This window comes from Talpa occidentalis, unplaced genomic scaffold (genome assembly GCF_014898055.3).
Source record: "Talpa occidentalis isolate TD23 unplaced genomic scaffold, MPIMG_talOcc4v2.1 talOcc4.17, whole genome shotgun sequence".
Lineage (NCBI taxonomy): Eukaryota > Metazoa > Chordata > Mammalia > Eulipotyphla > Talpidae > Talpa > Talpa occidentalis.
In genome coordinates, this window is record NW_023601754.1 from 21079431 (window position 1) to 21098429 (window position 18999).

An 18999-nucleotide genomic window follows, 5' to 3' on the forward strand; every position below is an offset into this window, starting at 1 on the left:
CACTTTACCAGTCAGAGCCTCAGTTTTCTCAGCTATTAAATGGGGGTAGCAGTGGTATCTCCTCTTGGAGGGCTGCTTTGAGGATGTTATAGGATAGACCATCTTGACAGCCTGTGGTAGACAGCCCTGTTCTTATTCTCCCAGGAAATCTTCCTGGAGGAGGAGGGCTCGGACCCTTCTTAGCCATGTGAAGAAAGAGGTGAATGGAGGAGCAGGAGGCAGGGAGAGCACTGGGCTGAGAGGTGGGAGGTGGGGGATCAAGGAGATGGAAGGTGCTAGAAGAGTCAACTCTCACTAACAATGTGGGCCTTGTCCTTTCTGATCCAGACTGGTGTCTTGCAGTGGGACCTGACTTTGCAGCAGGCAGGACGAGGGAGCAGCAACCTCTTGTCCTGAATTAACTTGTCTTCAAAAATTCCTGAAAGGGTGACTTAGGCATACCAGTGACTCTTCAGCCCAAATGCAATTTCACGAATTAGCGCTGTCCCCTGTACACCCTGGAGTTTCTACTCATGCTCTTGTTGGAATTGATTTATCAGCAAGTCAACAGGGACAGCTGGGGCATTCCATCTTAACTCTTTCTTATTTCCCAGCTCTCTCCACCAGTGGGACGGAAGACGAAAGACGGGGTGCTGATTGGTTTTCTCCACCAACATCCCCTAGAGGTCCTTCTGTGGGTGTCAAAAGAGATCTCACAGCCCGCCTTTGAGCATGGACTCAGAGGTTGCAGGAGGGCTGTGGGGGGTTGTAATACCCTGAGGCCTGTGGAGCCCTGGCCCCCTTCCCTGGGCCCACAAAGGGGTCTGAGTGACAGCCAGACGAGGCCTTCACACACGGGGAGCCAGGGGGAGGGAAAGAGTGAGCGAGCACAGGGGCAGAGGGGGGCTGCCAGCCAGGGACAAAGGCAGAGACAGAGAGAAACAAAGGAAGAGAGAAAATCCCCTCTTGTTATGACCTGTGGTTTAAAGAAAAACGTGGCTTGTTACCCCACCATGCCTTAGGGTGAAACTCTTAGTTCATCCAATAAAAAAACCCTCACCACCTTTCTACCACCCCTCAGAGCCCACTGTGACTCCCTTGTCTGCAGACTCTTCTGGCTGGGGAGCTTCCTCCGCCCATGTGTGGAATCAGTTTGAAACACGGAGAAGCGGCGGCCATCAGCCCTGCCAAATTTCGGAGCAAACATTTTTCTTTCTGGATTTAAATAATTGTGTTGCATCCCCAGCTCTGGTTCTTCTCTAAAACCAGCCCCAAATGACATTTGGCAGGCCAACCATGGTCTGGTTTCTCCCCCTCCATCCTGTGGGCTTTCTCAGACTATTTTCCTCAACGTCTGGGTAGCTGGCTTTTAAACCAGTTCTTTTTTTTTTTTTTTTTTTTTGGTTCAGGTCTCAAATTTTATTAAATTTAAATTTTATTCCATTTCAGGCTATAAAATTTCCAAAAGTGGCTTTGAAAGTGAACAGGTTTTGGCATGCTGGAAATAGGTTACCTCCAATGCAAATAAAAGAACCTCGCTTCCGAGGAGAACAAGGCTCCAAGGGTTGGGAAATGCTTGGAGAGGTTAGAGACCGTGGCATAGAAATGGTCAGAGACCAATTTAAAAGCACATATATTTTCAATGAAACATTTTGTGGACATATGGAACCAATAGCTTTGCCAAAAGCTCAATTCTGGGGATCAAGTCTTAAGCGCTAAACTTCAATCCGACTACCCAAGGTGATTTTTAGCAGACAAATGAAAGCTCCTTTTTTGCTTTCTAGTCTAAAGGGAATCTTAATACATTTTTAAATTATTTGGCATTTTGAATTAATTTTCTTAGAATGAAACGAGATTCTTAAATTGGGATCTTGTAGGGAAAAGACAGCCAGGTAATTAGTGAGCTGATCTGCTTTTCTGACACACGGATGAGAAGGGGGGAGTTGAACTCCAACCAAGGTGCACACAAAATCTATTTTAGAGCAAAAATTTCAAAGTAAGCAACACCATCTGTTCTTTAATTATTTCTCCTTATAAAAAAAGTCGCTAAATTTATTTGGGTTACTTAGTTGGAAAGAAATGTCTTGAAGACGCTCAAAACTGGAGCTATTAAAGGCAGATTGTCAGCTTATTTGCTAGGTATCCAAGAACTCAAAATAGTAAAAGCATCTGAGAATTGACTTTCTTTTCCGATGCAGCTTGCTCAGTTAGGCAGGATAAGGTTATCTAGCACCTGGGGGAGTCCTGCTGCTCATATTGGGGTCGGGGACTTTTGATTGAACTGAGGGCTCACGTTCAGTAGGACAATCAGTAGAGGTAAACGTGTAAAGCTTCACTTTTCGATCAACTGACAGGGGTCATCCTCTCAGAGTGGGGTTAGATGGGGGATGGACCTATCTCCATCCATCTGTCCATTTATCATTCATCCCTCTTCCATCCATCACCCATCCATCTGTCCACTCATCCATCTGTCCATCATCCATCCATCTGCCCATTCATTATTCACCCATCTGTCCATCCATCATCCATCCACCTGTCCATCCATTACATTTTTCCATCCATCCATCCATCCATCCATCCATCCATCCATCCATCCAATCAACCAACATCCTTTTGCTGAAGACTATGAACTGGGCACAAGATTCATAGTCCTCATGTGGTATATAGTCTTGTGGAAGAGATGGCAGTCATCAAAGACTCACCCAGATGAACTTGTGATTCCCAGCAATATCAAGTGCTCTCTCTGGAATCTAGACCAATGCTGTCCAGTGGAGTGTTTGATAAGGAAGGAAATGTTCTATATCTGAGCTGTCCAATATGGTAGCCACTAGCCACAAGTGGCCATTGAGCTTGAAATATTTAATAATTTTATTTAATTATAATTAAAGTAGCCACATGAGTCTTATGGGTACTGGATCGGATAGCACAGGATCAGCAACAGCATTATCTGGGAACTTGTTAGAAATGCATATTCTCAACTCCCAACTCAGATCTGCAGAATCAGAAGTCTCTGAGAGTGGAATTGAGGAATCAGAGTTTTAACAATGTCTCTAGGTGATTTCTGTGCAGCCATAGGTAGGCTATTGATGGATGCGACTCAGTTGGGAGTAGTGTGTCTCGGAGTGGGGGACTTGGGTTTCAGATTAACAGAAGGCTTCCCAGAAATAAGGGTGACAGAGCTAAGACTGAACTATGAGTAACTGCTGACAATAGTGGGCTGGGCCTGGGGCAGGCTGTTGCTGGTGTTGATAGACATGCACAGTACTCTGTGCCCCTTTGATAAGCTCAGAAAAGGCCAGTGTGCTGGAGCACAGACAAGGGGGGATTGTAAATTGAGGTTAGAGAGGTTGGCAGACTTGGTACTGCCAGCTGTGTGATGCTATGCTAGTGTCTTAACGTCTCTGGATAGCATGTTTTTTCATTGATAAAATGATGATAGCCTTCCTTTGCTTCTTACTTATCTAATAGGGTCAAAGAACAGGTAGAGTAAAACTGCATGTACAGAGACAGCTGCTGGGCTAAGTGGCTGGATTGGTGCTCTTGTTTTTTCTTTATTTTCCCTTGTTCTCTAATTACCCTTTCTCCAATTCTACAGCTCCACCTGTGAATCCTTCCAAACTCCACCCAGCTCTTCTCATTCAGGCTAAGGCCCTGTGGCCCTGGGATCCAAATCCTTGGTTGGGTCGGAGACCTGTGCTCCAGTTCCTGGTCCCCACTCCTGGGAAATCCTCTTCAAGCCTCTGCTTCTCTTGATTGAGTTTATAATCTTGGCGGTCCCTTCCAGAGTCCTCATCGGAAGTCCAGGATGGGCCGGGAGTGGACTTCTGCAAGTGTGTTTTAAAATCAGATGTAACCAAATGCCTTTTGGGAAAGACTTCGTGGTAATTTTAGCAGCATATTTTCTGTTGTCTAGACCTAAGATCAGCATTTTAGGGAAAAGTGACGAGATAAACTCTCTCCTGCCTCCCTCTGCCCTCCCCTCCCACTGCCAGGACGCCACACACTCCTTCCCTCCAGAACGTCAGGTGGCCCAAGCCCCAGTCGAGCCCCAGTGGAGCCCCAGCTATTTGGCAGCCGAAAGTTTTGTCCCTGGAAGACGCCAGGCTTATTTTGAGATCACAAATGTGGTGGATGCTTCTCTGGAAAGACACCAAGTGTCTGATCTCAGCTTGGGGTGGTGTTTTGGGGGGATATTAGCAGCTTCTTATCTGAAATAGACATGTGCTTTTCTTCCCTCACAGAAATCGCTCAGCTGACTGTGTTCCTCAGAACTTGGGGGAGTGCCTTGAGCAGTTATTGCTGAGTATAGATTAGTTATTGCTATTGTTGTTATTATTATTAATTTCTGTCTTCCCAAGGCTGGAATGTTGCCCAGGTCTCTCCTAGACAAGAGGCACTTACCATAAATTCTTTGGAATCTTCTTTTTAAAATAATATCCTAGGAGACCACTGTGTGATTTAGAGGAATGAATAGCTAATGGTAGAACTTGAACTACGTGGGAAAGACACTGACTTGTGGGGAAAGATGCCTTCCAAGCACCTCTCTTGTCATTTTGACTCAGTGCCAGAAGACAAACTCAGGACCTTTACTGAAATACTGAAATGGAGGTTGCAAGCAGGTAATTGAAGACCCCATCCAGCATCCAGAATCATTTCGTTGTGTTGACTGCTCAGCATTAAAATTTGTTTGGAATTAGAATGTAGCACTTAAAACTCAGGAAAGTTTGCACAGAAACCCAGACTTCTAACTTTTCTTCAACGTAATTGGAGGATCTGGTGGTAATGGCCTGAGTTCCTGCACAAGGATGGGCTTGGGTGCTACCACAGTCTCCATCGCTCCCTGTTGTATAACAACAAGCCCCCTTCACACCCTTATATCAGCTTAATGGCCTCAAGCACTGCCAGTCCTCCAAGGATTAAATGAGCTGTGACAATGGCAGCTCCTGGTCCAGCCCTGCTTCCTGCTTGCTGTGTGACTTTGCCCCAGCCACACCACCTCTCTGTGCCTCAGCTTCCCTGTCTGTCCAGTGGGGCATTCGACAGGAGCATCTGTTTTCCATGGTGCTTGGATGAACCAACCAGGAGGAGTCTGAGGGGAGAGGTGCTGGACCCCCACCTCTTATCTCTTTTGTGAATTAGATCATGCCTTAAGCTTCTCATGGAAAGGTGAGAGAGCGCCTTAAAAAACAATCTGCCTTTATCCAACTGCTGCCCAGGGGGCTTGTTTTTCTCCTGCAGAAGAGTTGTTGGGAGGGGCAGGAAAGGGACTATATTACTTTCATTGGTGATGATAATGGCTACATGCCTGGGCAGCACTGTTCTCTCCCCCATTTTGCAGGTGAGGAACCGGGTTTGGAAAGTTGAGTAACTTGGCAGTGCTGACGCTGCTGGTGAGTGCTGAAGGTCGTATGGCTGAGGTGTGGCTTGGTTCATGCAAGCCCCTCAGGCCCTGAGCATGTGCAGCTCCACCGTGGTGGTGGGGGGGCGGTGGCTGGGCTGGGGAAGCTGTGAGGGGCATCCCCATCTAGATGTGCAGGACAGAGAACCTTGGGAGAGATGCCTACTGTGGAGGGAGGTCGGTGCTCTGGGGCTGCTTCATTAGAGACACCCCTCTCCCTGCTCCTTCCTCTCCATGGCCCTCCACTCTCCCGGGACTCTGGCCTCTTGCTGGCCCCTGCTCTCACTCCAGGCTTTCCTCCTTCAGAGCCCTGTCTTGGACCGTGCTCCTGGGTTCAGTGGGGTACGGCCTGGCAAGCTATAAACTGTGTGTGCGTGCGCATGTGCAAAACTCTCCGGATCAAACTGCAACCAAGCCAGTTAATCATCTGGTTGTTTAGGAGGGCCTGGAAGTTTGGGTTCATTTCAGTAGTTCTCAGAGCACGCTTGGCTGGAGCCTTAGGTTCCCACTTGAGAAAGGGAACGCCCCTCTCTCCTTGTCAGCCCTCCAGATCCTGCACTACTTTTGGGTGACTTAGCAGGATTCATGACATGCTGGCACTTCATTCGCCCTGATGGCAGCCCCTGGGGAAGCAGAGCAACCATGTCCACTTTACAGGTTGTGCCTGAAAAGGTGACGTGTCACTGCCTGTCCAAGGCTCCGCAGCTGCAGAGGCCGGGTTGTGACCATGGCACTGGGCATTTCTCCCCAAAGTCTGGGCTCCTCAACATGGCGTTGGTGGTGCTGACCCAGCTGGCCCCGGCATCCTTCAGCCAGTCCCTGGAAACAGCCCCACTCCTTCCCTTGAGTTGTTGCTTCCTGAGTCCTCCGGGGTTTCCAGAGGAAGAGGTGGGGGTTCAGTTAATCCTGCCAATGTCCTTGACTCAGGAGGGTTTTTTTTTTCCTTCAGCTTCTTCTGGGGAAGCCCAAGTGTGGCCTCTTCCACCTCTGAAGATGTTTATCTGGATAGGAGGGGTGTGGACCCCCGGCCTCTCCGTACAGAGCTCTTGGCCTTTCCTGGGTGCGTTTCTGGGTGCGGTAATGGTGGAACCACCCCCTGGTCTCAGCCACCGCGTGTTTTCCTGTCTAGCATGCTTCAGTGATCACTCATGACAGAAATGAACTCTGAACAACTCAGGCCAAAAGGGAGTTCATGGGGGGCAAGGGAGTAAAGGGGAGCTGATGGAATTTTCGAAAGGAAGGAGAAATTGAGATCCCAGGATGGCTCCAGTTGTTGGTGGAGCAGGCTGGAGGGTGTTCCCTGCAGGCAACTGCCTCTGTGGGGAGGGCCCCACCTCCTTGTCTCCTGTGTTGCTGTGCTCCAGGCTGCCTCTCTCAGAAGAGCTGAGCATGCAGTCAGGGTCGTGTCCGGGGCGTGGCAGGGCATTTCCATGGGCAAGGTCCTGATGGGTGAGAAGTAGTTCCTTAGCACACAGCAGGGACTGGTAGCAGGGGCTGGGGCAGTGGGTGCCTGGGTGCAGTACCCCTGCCCGAGTGTCACGCTGCCCTGGTACGTCGGATGGCTCAGGTCGGCCAGGGTCTGGGTGCGAGATGGACAAGGGGTGAGGTGGACCATGGCCCAGCAGTCTGCCTTTGGGCTGTGGGCTTGGGCTTCACACAGTGAAACATCCAAGGCACCAGGAGGAGAGGGACGGAGGTGAGACCCAGTGCAAAGTCTTCCTTATGCACTGGGGGCCCTGGGTCCCCAGTCCTGTATCCTACTGGGGCCAGGGAACAAGGGACTGCCGCCCGGCACTGCTTCCCAGAGTGCAGCATGCATGCCTGGTGCTGTGGCAGGGCACTGAAGTAGAATACATATAAACCTAAGGAAAAAAATGTATTGCTAACAAATGCACCAAGCACAGCATAAAAAAAGTCCCCAGTCACCCACCTCCCCTCCCTGGAGGCCGCTGGCGTTCCTGTGCCCAGTTCCAGAGCAGTTCTGGCTGTGCACGAAGACAAAGACCGTGTTCTCTCAGCTCCCCCATGGAAGGAAGCACTCCCTACCCTGCACCCCCACCTTCCCTCACTCTCCCACTGGCTGGTTATGATGCCAAATCAGCTTTTTTGGTACTTTTAATGTAAACTTTTCACGATGAAGTTTCATGTGCCCGTTAGCATGTGCCACTTGGTGAAGGGTCCTGAGCGCTGCCAGGGAGGCAGCAGCAGCCTCTGGAGCCCCAGGGAACAGCTACTCTCACGCTAAAGCTTTTGCTCTCACTGCCTGTGTATTTATTTTCATGTATTTTTTTTTTGAGAAAACTGTAGCCAGCTCCTCCAACTTGAGATTTCCCAGGTATCATTGTTGAGGGGGATTGATGGCTGGACAAGTCTGGGGTTACCTCCGGGGTGTGGGGCCCTTGCTTCCCGCTACTGCCCTCCACTCCAGTCTCCCAGTTTCCTACAAAGCATTGCTCATCTGGGGTGGACACCCCCATAGGACAGGAGGGGAAGCCAAGGGGAGCCTCTCCTCTGCTAACCTGGTATGTTCCAGTTATACCTGTAACAAATGCACCAGGCACAACATAAAAGAGCCCCCAGTCACCCACTTCCCCTTCCTTCCTCTGGCTTCTCAGTGCTCTTTGGCATTGGAACATAACCTGGTTACAACTGAGAAACAACCTCCTGGACCAGTGGTTTGGTGTGGGGTTTTAGTGTTGTATAGGCCTGGGTTTGAAATCTAGCTCTGCTCCTTGCTGTGTGACCGTGGGTGAGTGTCTTAACCTCTCTGAGCTTAGATAAGCTAGGACAAGTGAGGATGGTTAAAAAAAAAGTCTCTCCAGGGTTACTGTGGTGATTGTACCCACTGTGAATTGAATACCCAACCCTGTCCTTGGTATCCATGCTCAGTGAACAGTCATCATCGCCACCGTTTTGATTATTGAGCTGCTGGAGATTGTCCCCGCCTGTCGGCCTGGGGCTGGAGAAGCAGGAGAGGAGAGCAGGGGCAGAAGCCTGCTCCTCAGCCCCTGTGGCATCCATCCCAAATGAGCAAATGGCTCTCAGCAGGGCACAGAGAACGGAATCTCTTCCTGGCTGGCTGTGGCTGGCCAACCCCAGGGCAGCTGTCCTGTTCCCAGATCCGGGGTTCCAGACTGGGTGACTGAGGCGGGCAGGTTGGGCGGGGGCTTGGGCAGCTGACAGAGCCTCCCTGGGGGCTAGGAGGCCAGCTGCAGCTCCAGAGTGGAGCAGAGAGCCAATCGTCCCTTAACCCATTCTGTTCTTGTGGGGATGGTTGCTCTTCCAGGCTCTGAAACGGCTCCCTTTTCTTTCGATTGGCTCTTGCCCTGTGAGTTTCTTGTTAGACTGGGGGTCTCCAGCATGCAGCACAAGGGGTATCTCTGGCCTGTGACAAGTTTATTTGGCCTGTTTAAAAGTTTTAATGATTCATAGAAACATTCAGATCTCCGGCCTTCTGGGAAAAGCCAGAAGATCTGACCCCGGTGAAGATACTCCTGGTGGCATTTCTGACTGAGATGAGGGTGAGGGACATTCACGTCCAGCTGTGCTCCCCACCCCCTATTCATCTTAGGACCCCCTGACATCATTTGAGAGCCTGGCCTAGATCCTTCAGTCAAGGTCAACTCTAACCACTACTCCTCTGAGCCTTCCTTCCCCGGGGGTCTCTCCAGCTCTGCCTGACCCCTTCTGTGCCTGCCTCCTCACGGCCTTCCGGGCAGACCTCTCGTGGCCTCTGCTGATGGAATCCTATCCGCTCCTCCTGGAAACCTTCCGCTGGTTGGTGCCGGTTTGACCCCTTGAGGCCACACGGCAGATACAGTCCCTCTTTCCCGTGACAGCCTTTCAGATGTCTGAAGACAGCTCGGAGGCCCCCTGAGCTTGCCCCTTTGGGCTGAATAGTGTCTGTTCCTTTGCTTTCCCTCCTCAGATGTGGTTTCAAGACCCCCCATTACCCTAGCGCCCCTCCTTGCCCACCTCCCTATGGGCCGTGAACTCTGTGCAGCCGGACCTTTTGGCTCTGCCTGAACACCTCGAGGACGGTGAGACCACCCAGATGCACCTGGGGGCCCACTGCTATTAAGAAAAGGAAAGTAAGGGGCCTCCCCTGGTGGCGCAGCGGTTAAGCGCTGCACTGTGAAGCTGTCCACAGCCTCTGCAGCGCCGGTTTGATCCTGGCCGGCCAGCGAGGGTCCCACTTGGCGCGCAGACCTCTCCTGCCGCCCACTGCTCCCCTCAGCAGTGTATTTCGTCAGTCTGCCTGCTCTGTTCCCCGCTCTGTCTCTGGCGAATCCTCTCACCCTCCCGTGCATCTGGCCTGTACCCTGGTTCTTGTATAAATAAATAAACAAACAAACAAACATACAAACAAATAAATAAATAAATAAAATCTTAAAAAAAAAAAAGGAAAGGAAAGTAAGTGATGGAAAGTGTTCTGTGTATCAGCCACCCCAAATACCCACGGCGTTTCTAAGTGGGGCGTTATGGATCAGTTTTGTTTTTCTCTGTGTGCCCACCAGTATTAATTCCTCCCTCCCCCCAAAATTTGGGGAATTAAAAAAGCAAAGGATTTCGGATGAATTTATTTTAACTAGCTGATGGTGGGTGTCTGCTGAGGCAAGGGCCTGGCCAGGAATGAGGAGAGCGGAGGAGGAAGAACAGGATCCTCCCAGAGAGGCGGGGGACACACGACCCGGGGCTCTGCCTCACCAGTATCTCAGCTGAGCTGGTCACTGAGAGAGGACCATGGGACCCAGAGGAGCGGGGAGCAGGGTCTAATTATTCGGACATCTGGGAAGGCCGTTTGGTTTGGTGCGCTCTGGTGTGGAAGGGTGTCTTTAGGTGCAGAGGTAGGAAAACATTTGCCTGGAAGGCAGGGTGCAGACTCAGACCTGGGAAGGGAGCTGGCTGCAGAGGGACTGCGGCTGGATGGTGGCGGCGATGGACACAGACTGAAGACTCCGAAGGTTGTTATGAAGGTGACAGCACAACCAAAGTGAGGATAATCACAAAAGCGGCAGTGTGCCGTCTCTGGAGGCAGAACTGGGGTACGGTCTGGCTCTCCCAGTCTGTGCCCTGGAAAGTCATGTAATGTTCTGATGTGAAATGGGACAAGGTGCAGTGAGCTTTAAACAAGCAAATGCACAAAAAGTGCTGAGCCCCCTGTCTGGTGCCTGTGCCAGTCCCTCAAAATCCTGCTGCCTTTCCTGGGTCTTCTGTGTGTGTTAGGTGCTCCCAGCCTCATGCAGAGCTTCTCCAGTGCTCCGCCGCCCAGCGGGGCATAGCTGCCGTTACCTCCCGGTCTCACAGACGTGTGCACTGAGTCAGGTGCAGGGCTGATGTCTGGCTCTGCTGGGCTCCATGCCTGAGCTCTTTCCACTGTGCCCCCACCTCTTGACCGTTCTGGGGGTGAGATGCCTGTCCTGGAGGTTGTGCCTGGTTCAGATACCTCTTCAGGCCTGCAGGGCTGGGGAGTTGCAGCGTGTGCCAGGCCCAAGTGGGGAATGGTTCCTCTTGTTAGGAGGTGAGCTGACGTCCTGCCCTTGGCTCCACGGGTGGGGGGTTCTGGGCTGGAACAGCTTGAAGAGAGGCTGCAGACTTCTGCCTTGCCTGGCCCTGGCTCTTGCAGGTGTTCATTGGCCTTGGTGGCTCTGGCGCCTCCTCCCTTTGGCAGGGCTGGCCTGGGCTCCAGATAGATGTCCTGCAGTGGACTCCTCACCTTGGGGCCATCAGGCTGCAGAGGGGCCCAGGGGTGGGTGTAGAGATGGCTGCTGCCGAACGCCTATTCCAGAGAGGAAGTGCTGGTTCATTGACCTCTAGGGACCCTGCCTGTGCCCCCGTACCCACAAACTGCACTGTGTGACCAGCCGGGACAACCATAGCAACAAGGAACACCCCAAGGGACTGTGGAAAGAGCCTGGCCTTGCTGTTGGCTGGACACTGCTTGTGACCTGACAAGCATGTTACTCTTTGGGCCTCAGCTTTCTCCTCTGTGACATGTGACACATGGTGCTGCCCATCCGAGCCCAACACCCTGGAGATGCAGATGTGATTCCTGCGGCGTGGAAGTGTGTCAAATGAGGTCAACTCTCCAAATGTCAGTGGCTTTGTTTAGCCAGGGACCTTGAGCTAAGACCATCGCCCTGCCTCTTGGTGGGCACCGTTTATTGGCCATTAACTCTGCCTCCTTCTGCATCATCTCATTGCCTCCCTGCTTTCCGAGGGGGTCAACATTCCCATCACCCCATAGGACTGTGTGAGGCCCAGAGAGGGAAACCACATGCCCGCTGGCTCATCGGTGCCAGGCCTCGAAGCTCAGGTCTGGTTACAAGGCCCATGCCCTCAGGCCGCACGCACCTAGCAACTCCCTTGGAAGCGTGAGGGAGCGTGGAACCTGAGGAGCGCTGGGCTGGAGAGCTGGGGGCTGCAGGGCGGGACAGGGAGCTGGGCTGAGCTCTCTGTTTTGGAGACCCTTTTTTGGGTGAGGTGCCTGCCCCCTCTGCCAGACAGTTCTCCAGGTGCCTGGGATTCCTCTGCCCACGTGGCCCTAGACCACCCCATGCTCTGGGGGCCTCTTCCCGTGTTCCTTTTCCCAAGGGAGGATGGGGCCTTCCGTGTGCATGGCCCTGGGATGGAGGGGGGGCCGAAAGTGCTGTTTGCAGGGAGCAGGGCATGGAGGGATGGGTCTTCCTCTTGGTGAGGGAAGGCGTCTGGGAGGTTGGGGAAAGAGAAGGGGGTTGGGTTGGGGGGTGCTGGGTCCTGCCAACTAGTGTCTGCCTGGTGGACTGGAGGGTTCCCATGTTTGCCCTGACACATGCTCCTGGGTGTATACTCATGTGCATGCACCCCAGGACTACATGTACTTCCTGTGCTGTGGGGCTGGTCTGGTAGAGCACTAAAGATACTTCATGATAACAGGGAGTGTGAATGGTTTCTCCTGCTGTGCAAACCCACCCAGTGCGCCCCGCTATCCCCCCTCCAACAAGGGTCTGTGGCGCACATCTGTATGTGCAGGTGCAGCACGTGACTCTGGGGCCTCGGAACCGTTCTCGTGGACACTCTTTCCTGCTCCCCCTCTTTTACCTGCCTAGGTGGGGCCTGAGAGACTTGGTGTGAACGTGGGTTCCACTGCCTACAAACAGCACCATGGTGTCCCCCCAGCCCCCTAAGGCCTGTATGCCTGGTTAGAGATAGAGGGGACAGCGTGACAGCCTGCCCGTGAGCTGCCTAGCCCTGGGCTGGCACATGGAGCATGGGCAGAAGCAGCAGCCTGCCCTGCTGTGCACCAAGCAGCCCTTCTGAGGGCCCGACGCTGGCCCTGCCAGCAGTGGGCCAGATGTGTTGTTCTGGAGGGTGTAGGGAAGCTGCTCTGTGTGGGTGTCCTCGCGTGATGTGTGGGCTGCTGTGTTTTGATCAAGGGAAGCCAAACTGATTTTCCTGGCCCATCTCTCCGCCATCCAAAGCAGAAAGTTAAATAAACACAGCCAAGTATTATCATAGGACGCGAGGAAAATGAACTCGGTCCCCACGGGCGGCCCACATCTGGCAAGTGTTGGGCCTCTCAGGGCTGTGGGATGAGGCAGATGTGCTTGGGGGTGGGAAGTCTCAGTGTACCCCCTACTCAGGGACGTGCCTCCTTCCAGGGCTCCGTGCCAGCCTCTGTGCCTGGGGGGCTGTGGGCGGCTGCCTTCAGCTGCATCCCTTGCTGTCTGCCTGGCCTTTTCTGGGGCCTTGCCTTTCAGCCCCCATCGGCCCCGGCGGCCTTTCTGATGCTGGTTCTCCCTGACCTGGTCTGGCCTGGTGCTTGCACTGAAAGTGCAGCTTGTGAAACCAGCCCACGCTGGTGAGGCCCAAGTGCCCAAGCCCTGGTGCTGGGGGGTGACCAGGTGCATGTCGGGAGCAGCTTCACTTGTCAGAATGTCCCGTCCATCTGTTCCCTGGTGGGCCAGTGAGCCACATGCCGGGGGAGAGTCTGTAGTTGGCATGTCCCCTGCCCTCCCGGCCCAGCACTGCCCATGCCACCTGCCTCTCAGCCCTCACTGAACTAAAAAGGCTGGATGGATCCCCCGAGCTCCATGTAGGACATGTGTGTGCACTTGTGGTTGGGAGGAAGTGATGTGGGTCTGCCCTCTCCCTTGCCTCCTTGTTAGTTTTTTTTTTTTTTTAAGATTTATTTATTTATGCATCCAAGAGCTGAGGTACAGGCCAGAGGTATGGGGGGGCGGTGAGAGGATTCACCAAAGACGAGTGGGAAACAGAACAGGCAGACTGACTGAAATACACTGCTGAGGGGAGAGGCAAGTCAGGAGAGGTCTGCTGCACCATGTGGGTAGTTCCCTGACCAGGGATCGAACTCATGCTGTAGTGGCTGCAAATAGCTTCATAGGGTCCATCTTAACCCCTTGCACCACCAGGGAGGCCCCCTCATTGTTTTTTTTAATCAGAGGTTGCCCAGCACTGCCCATGCCTGAGTTCCCCAAAATGTGACACTCACATTCCCGAATGCTATGGTGACTCAGGTGATTGATAGGTGAATGAGCTCCCCCTCCCCAACACTTATATATATTCTATTAGAAAATGATATTTTACATGTTTATTCTAATCTCTATTAGAAAAACTGTTCTTAGCACCCCAAATGGGTAGTTTCATGAGTAGTGCTGGTAGAAGGAGGCTAGAAGTAAAAGTATTTAAATAAAAGAAGGGACTTGATGTTAAGAAAAACACTCCTAGCTCTTAGCGCAGTGGGCGCGTGGTCCTGGGAAGTCTGGGGAGCCTTGGAGAGCCTGCAGAGATGCCAGGGGGGGCTGAGGGTACCAGCTGCCAGGTGGAGAAGCTGAAGGCCCTAAAGGCCTCACTGGGCAATCTGACTATGTGGGTGGGTGAGGGGAAGAGCCAGGGGACATGCCTGTGCCCATGAAACACCCCCTCTCAAATCAGACTTATTAGAAGTATTGACTCCTGAAACCGTAAAGTGTTACGATCACCCCTCCAGCTGGAACTTCAGTGTGGAATTACAGAATGTTTGGAAATGGTCAGTACAGTTCATTCCTTTGGAAGGCTTGGATCTTTTGATATGAAGAAAGAGATGGAGAATGTGGATCTATGTGTTCAAAGCCAGATGAAAACACTTACACACACACACATACACACGCGCGCGCGCGCGCGCGCATGCACACATACATCAGTTTTCAATAAGAGACTTAGTTTCCTCTTTGCTTGTGTTTAAGATAAACCACATGTATAACAAGGCACTGACATTTATTTACAGAATGTTAGCACAGAGGATAAGTTGTTAAGGACTTGTAAAAAAATATTAGTTTCTACTTTATGGTGCTTTTCTTTGAATGAAAGTGGATAAAAAGGAGAGAGTGAGCTTCTGGTCTCATCCGCTTCTTCCTCCCCCCTAAACAGCAGACTGATCTGGCTTGGGGCTGTCCCCTTCTCTCTCAAGGGAGGCTCCAGGATCCAGACTGGTGTTCACTGATGCCCACGCCCAGCACCCACTTTCAGGTTCCTAACGCACAAAGGGTGCGCCACTTACCCCCTGTGGGGCTATTGTTATGGGCTCTGTGTGCAGTGAACTCTCTGCTTTCTCCCCTTCTGTCAGCATGGGACACCCACCCGGGCGGTGTGAACCTGGTGTCGCCACCAAAGCAGGATGTGGGAGCAGCTCCCGTCGTAAATCCGCATTTATATGCTGCACGTTTCTCGTTAACGAGACCTTGCAGGGTGACTGTATGAAATGAAATATATATGTGAACAAGGAGCTTAAGCTCAGGGAGAGATGGGATTAAACATGAGGGCAGCCTGGGAGGCCTGGGGCTGCCAAGTGTTAAGACTCAGGCAGGCAGTTCCCTAGAAAGACATTTAGGAGGCACCCCAGCATCTGCTGGGGGCATAGAAACAGTGATCCCACTTACTGGCGCTTGAGTGTGCCTGGCACTGGGCAAAGCTCTTTGTGTGTGTTATTTCACTTTGTCTTCAAAGCGAATAGGAATTTTATTACCTCCGCTCCATAGATGTGGAACCAAGGCTCAGAGAGCAAGTGGGAGGGAGAGCTGGGATTGACCTGGCTGGCTCTCCCCTCGCACCTCACTGACCCATCTCTGGTGGTTCCGAAGGAGGAGTCATCTCAAGCCCGGCTGGGACCCGTGCAAGCCGGTACAGGGAGGCCCCGGCCACAGTGCCTGTTTGTGTTTGCTCTGTGCAGGCAGAGAGGCAGGTTGGGGTGGTGGTAAGCATGTGCGCTTTGGGCTCACATAAAGACCTGGTTCTAATCTGAGCTCGGCCTCCCACTGCTTAAATAACTTAAAAAAAATTCATGTAGGTCCTGGTTTCCGTATTTGTATAATGGGCACCATCTCCCACCCCGTTGTAGAGCCGTGGGGAGGTGAGACAGCTGGTAAGGTGTGCAGCGTAAGCTCATCATGTGCGCAGGGTAAGCGGTGGTTGTTTACAGTGTCACTGACATGTAGTTGTGTGTTAAGTTCTTGGAGGTTGGGGGAAGATAAGAGTATTGCTGGGGCAACTGGTTGTGCTGTGGTACCTTGGTTCTCTTGTCCGGTATTGTGCTTCGCACTGTGCACTTTTTTTTTTTTTGAGCTGTTATTTCTGATTTATTAGTTTTGCTTTTTTTCAATCTTCTTGATCTCCTAGGGAGTCTAAACCTTGGTGTAAATGAGAAGACTTTAGGATAGGCGTCATGGGGGGGAGTACCAATGCCTCATATCCCCCTGCCTTGCTTGTGCTCCCCCATACTCTCCATAAATTCCTGCTGCCTCAGAACCAAAATGTTCTGCTTTTTTGTTTTTTTTGCTCATTTGAAAAAAAATTATTCTTAATTTTTTTTTTTTTTTAAGATTTATTTTATTTAGGGCCTCCCCTGGTGGCGCAGCAGTTGAGCGCTGGGTTGTAAGGCTGCCCGCAGCCTCTGCGGTGCCAGTTCGATCCCTGGCCACCAGCGAGGGTCCCACAAAAAAAAAGGATTTATTTTATTTATACAAGAGCTGGGGTACAGTCCAGTTGCACGGGAGGGTGAGAGGATTCACCAGAGACAGAGTGGGGAACAGAACAGGTAGACTGACGAAATACACTGCTGAGGGGAGCAGCGGGCGAGACAGGAGAGGTCTGCTTGCCATGTGGTTTACTCTGAGGCCGGCGGGGATGGAACCGGCACTGCAGAGGCTGTGGACAGCTTCACAGTGCTGCACTCAACCGCCTGCGCCACCAGGGAGGCCCTCTTAATTTTTTTTAATTGAGGTAATACTGGTTTACAACACTGTATATGATTCCAATGAATAGGATCACACCCCTTCAGATATATGTAATGACAACACACCCAACACCAAGGCAACCATTTTCTTCCACCATTGTCCATGGTAATGTCAATTCTGCAGTCAGATTTCTAGGGTTTGTTATGCTTTGCTTGTGCCTGACTCTTTGTTTTGTTTCTCTATATTTTGCATGTAAAAGATACCATCTGGAATTTGTCTTTTTGCACTGTGCATTTTATAAACCTTTTCAGTTTACTCTCAGAGCTACGTTACCTGGTCGCTGTGCACAAGGAGGCTACGTAATGTACCCAGGTCATACAGCAAACGTGGTGGATAGGGATTTGATCCTAAGCCTTTGCCACGCCCTGTTGTGGCTGAGGGCTCCCTTCATCCAGGGCCGAGGTGGTCAGGGAGAGCTTCTTGGAGAAGGTGATCCTGAACTCTGGGTCGTGTTTCCTATCAGGGGAGCAGGGTGGCTCTGGATCTGGTGGTCAGACTGACCCTGGAGCTTGGACAAAAAAACTTGAAACCCTGGCCAGTGTCCAGGTTTCCTCATAGGCAGTATCCAAAGTGGAGCGGGGCTGGGCTGGGTGTGGCTGCCTCAGATTTCCCCTAGTTTATCATTTCTTTCTTTGGCAAATGTAATTTGATTTGATTTTCTTGAACGTCATCTTTGAGCAGGAGAATTTCTATGCGTTAAGAGAGAGACCCACAGACTGTTAAGATTTTTGTCCACAGTTACCGTTCTTCCTAAAATGGGATTTGCTTGCTAGTGTAAAAGGAAATCAGACTTTTATCTGTGGTTAAAGTAGATAACCTGGTTCTACGTTGGTTCCCCCACCTGAGTCTTTTCTGGGGCCATGACTGTGGACAGAAAGGTCTGCCTCTGAGCTCTGGACTGTGGACTGTAGTGCAGGGTGGTTGGGCCTGCCTTTCACCTTCCTTAGCTCCCTCCACCTCCCTTATGTCCGTTATGTGGATTCTTACTATTTCCTCTTATTTCTGACTTCCTTTTGAGGTTGGAATTCATTTAGCATACTCCATCATCGTATAGTCTTTCACTGATTCACTGATTCATTCACTCACTCATTCATTCATTCAGTCCCCTATTATGTGCCAGGCCCTAAGGGGCACCAGGATGGGTAAATCTTGTCCCTGGGGAGTCAGTGTAATGGTTGAAGGTCAAAGTCAAAGTCCCTCTTCGCATCTCTCTCATAGTACTTAGCTGAGAGTTTCAGGTCACCTGGAGGTGCCAGTGTTTTTCAAAGGAGGAAAAGACCCATTGGCAGCATGTCTCAAAAGCCTAAAAATGGAAATGCTTGGTCTGGAATGAATCCTCAGAAAAGTCATTGAATAGGCTCGCGACCATGGTGATGGGTGAGGGTGTGCTTTGCCCATGGCTTCTCCTACAGTAGAAGCAACTGGGAGTAGCAGAGGTGTCCAGCATCAGGGCATCAGTTGCAATGGTCCTGGGGCCAGACCCACATTAATACTGACAGACGTTCACTATGCACTGCTGAGTTAGTAAAGCAGATTACAAAACTGTGGTGTTCAATATATGTATTGTCACGACTTTTGGTTAAGTTGTAACAATGTTGTTGTAGGCAGGGAAAAAGGTGCTTTCAGTTTTAGTCACTCCTATTTCCTAGTTGTCTACCTTATGCATAGATTATGTCAGAAATGTTTATAAAAAGGAAAAGGTGCTTAATGTAGCATAATAAAACCAATTAATAAGAATGCTGCTTTTTCTTTGAGTCATGTAGGTTTCTGATGATGCCCTGATGCCCTGAGCCTGGGAGGGGAACAGTTGGGAACAGTGAGACGTGGGCTCCCAGTTGGGGCTGCAGCCCAGCCCCACCCCAGCCTGGTGCCCCACAGAGCATCTTTATCTAGCATGGGGCTGACTGTACATGCTTCCCAGCTTCCAGCTCCAAGATCAGCTGGTCCTGTTTGCTGACTGGAAGCGGCTGTGGTGGAGTATTTACACCATAGGAAGCAGCAGACACCACACATCAGAGCCCCTTTCTCCCTGAGAGCCAGCAGTTAAACAGCACCAGCCCACCACTGTTCTGCAGGGTTCTTGTCGCCCCAAGCTGCCTGTGCCTGGGGAGACCCCAGAAGAAGAATTTTCCCTGGAGCTGACACAGGGAGGGACAAAAGGAATCTTCTTTGGTAATTTGAATCATGGCTGGGTGAGAGCACTGAGTCTATTCTTATGTTGATTGACCTCTCTTAAATGGAACCAGAGTTCTGCTTCTGAAGGCAAATGTGAAACAAAGGGGTTAACTTCCTAGTTCTACCCCATCCTAGTTCCATGGCCTTGGGCTAGTTGCTCAGTCTGATTTTCCTCAT

At 51.3% G+C, this 18999-nt stretch overlaps 1 protein-coding gene across 3 annotated transcripts in view; it reads left to right on the forward strand.

Moving 5' to 3' along the window:
* ZNF423 (zinc finger protein 423) overlaps positions 1-18999 on the forward strand; it is a 312753-nt gene that overhangs the window by 34814 nt on the left and 258940 nt on the right. Inside the window, exon 1 of one of the 3 annotated variants that reach the window (XM_054697044.1) lies at positions 6419-6437. The exons of the other annotated variants lie outside the window; for them this stretch is intronic. The gene's annotated coding sequence lies outside the window, so the exon portion shown is untranslated. Of the gene's footprint in view, positions 1-6418; positions 6438-18999 lie in introns of those variants that run through there. 3 annotated transcript variants of the gene reach the window in all.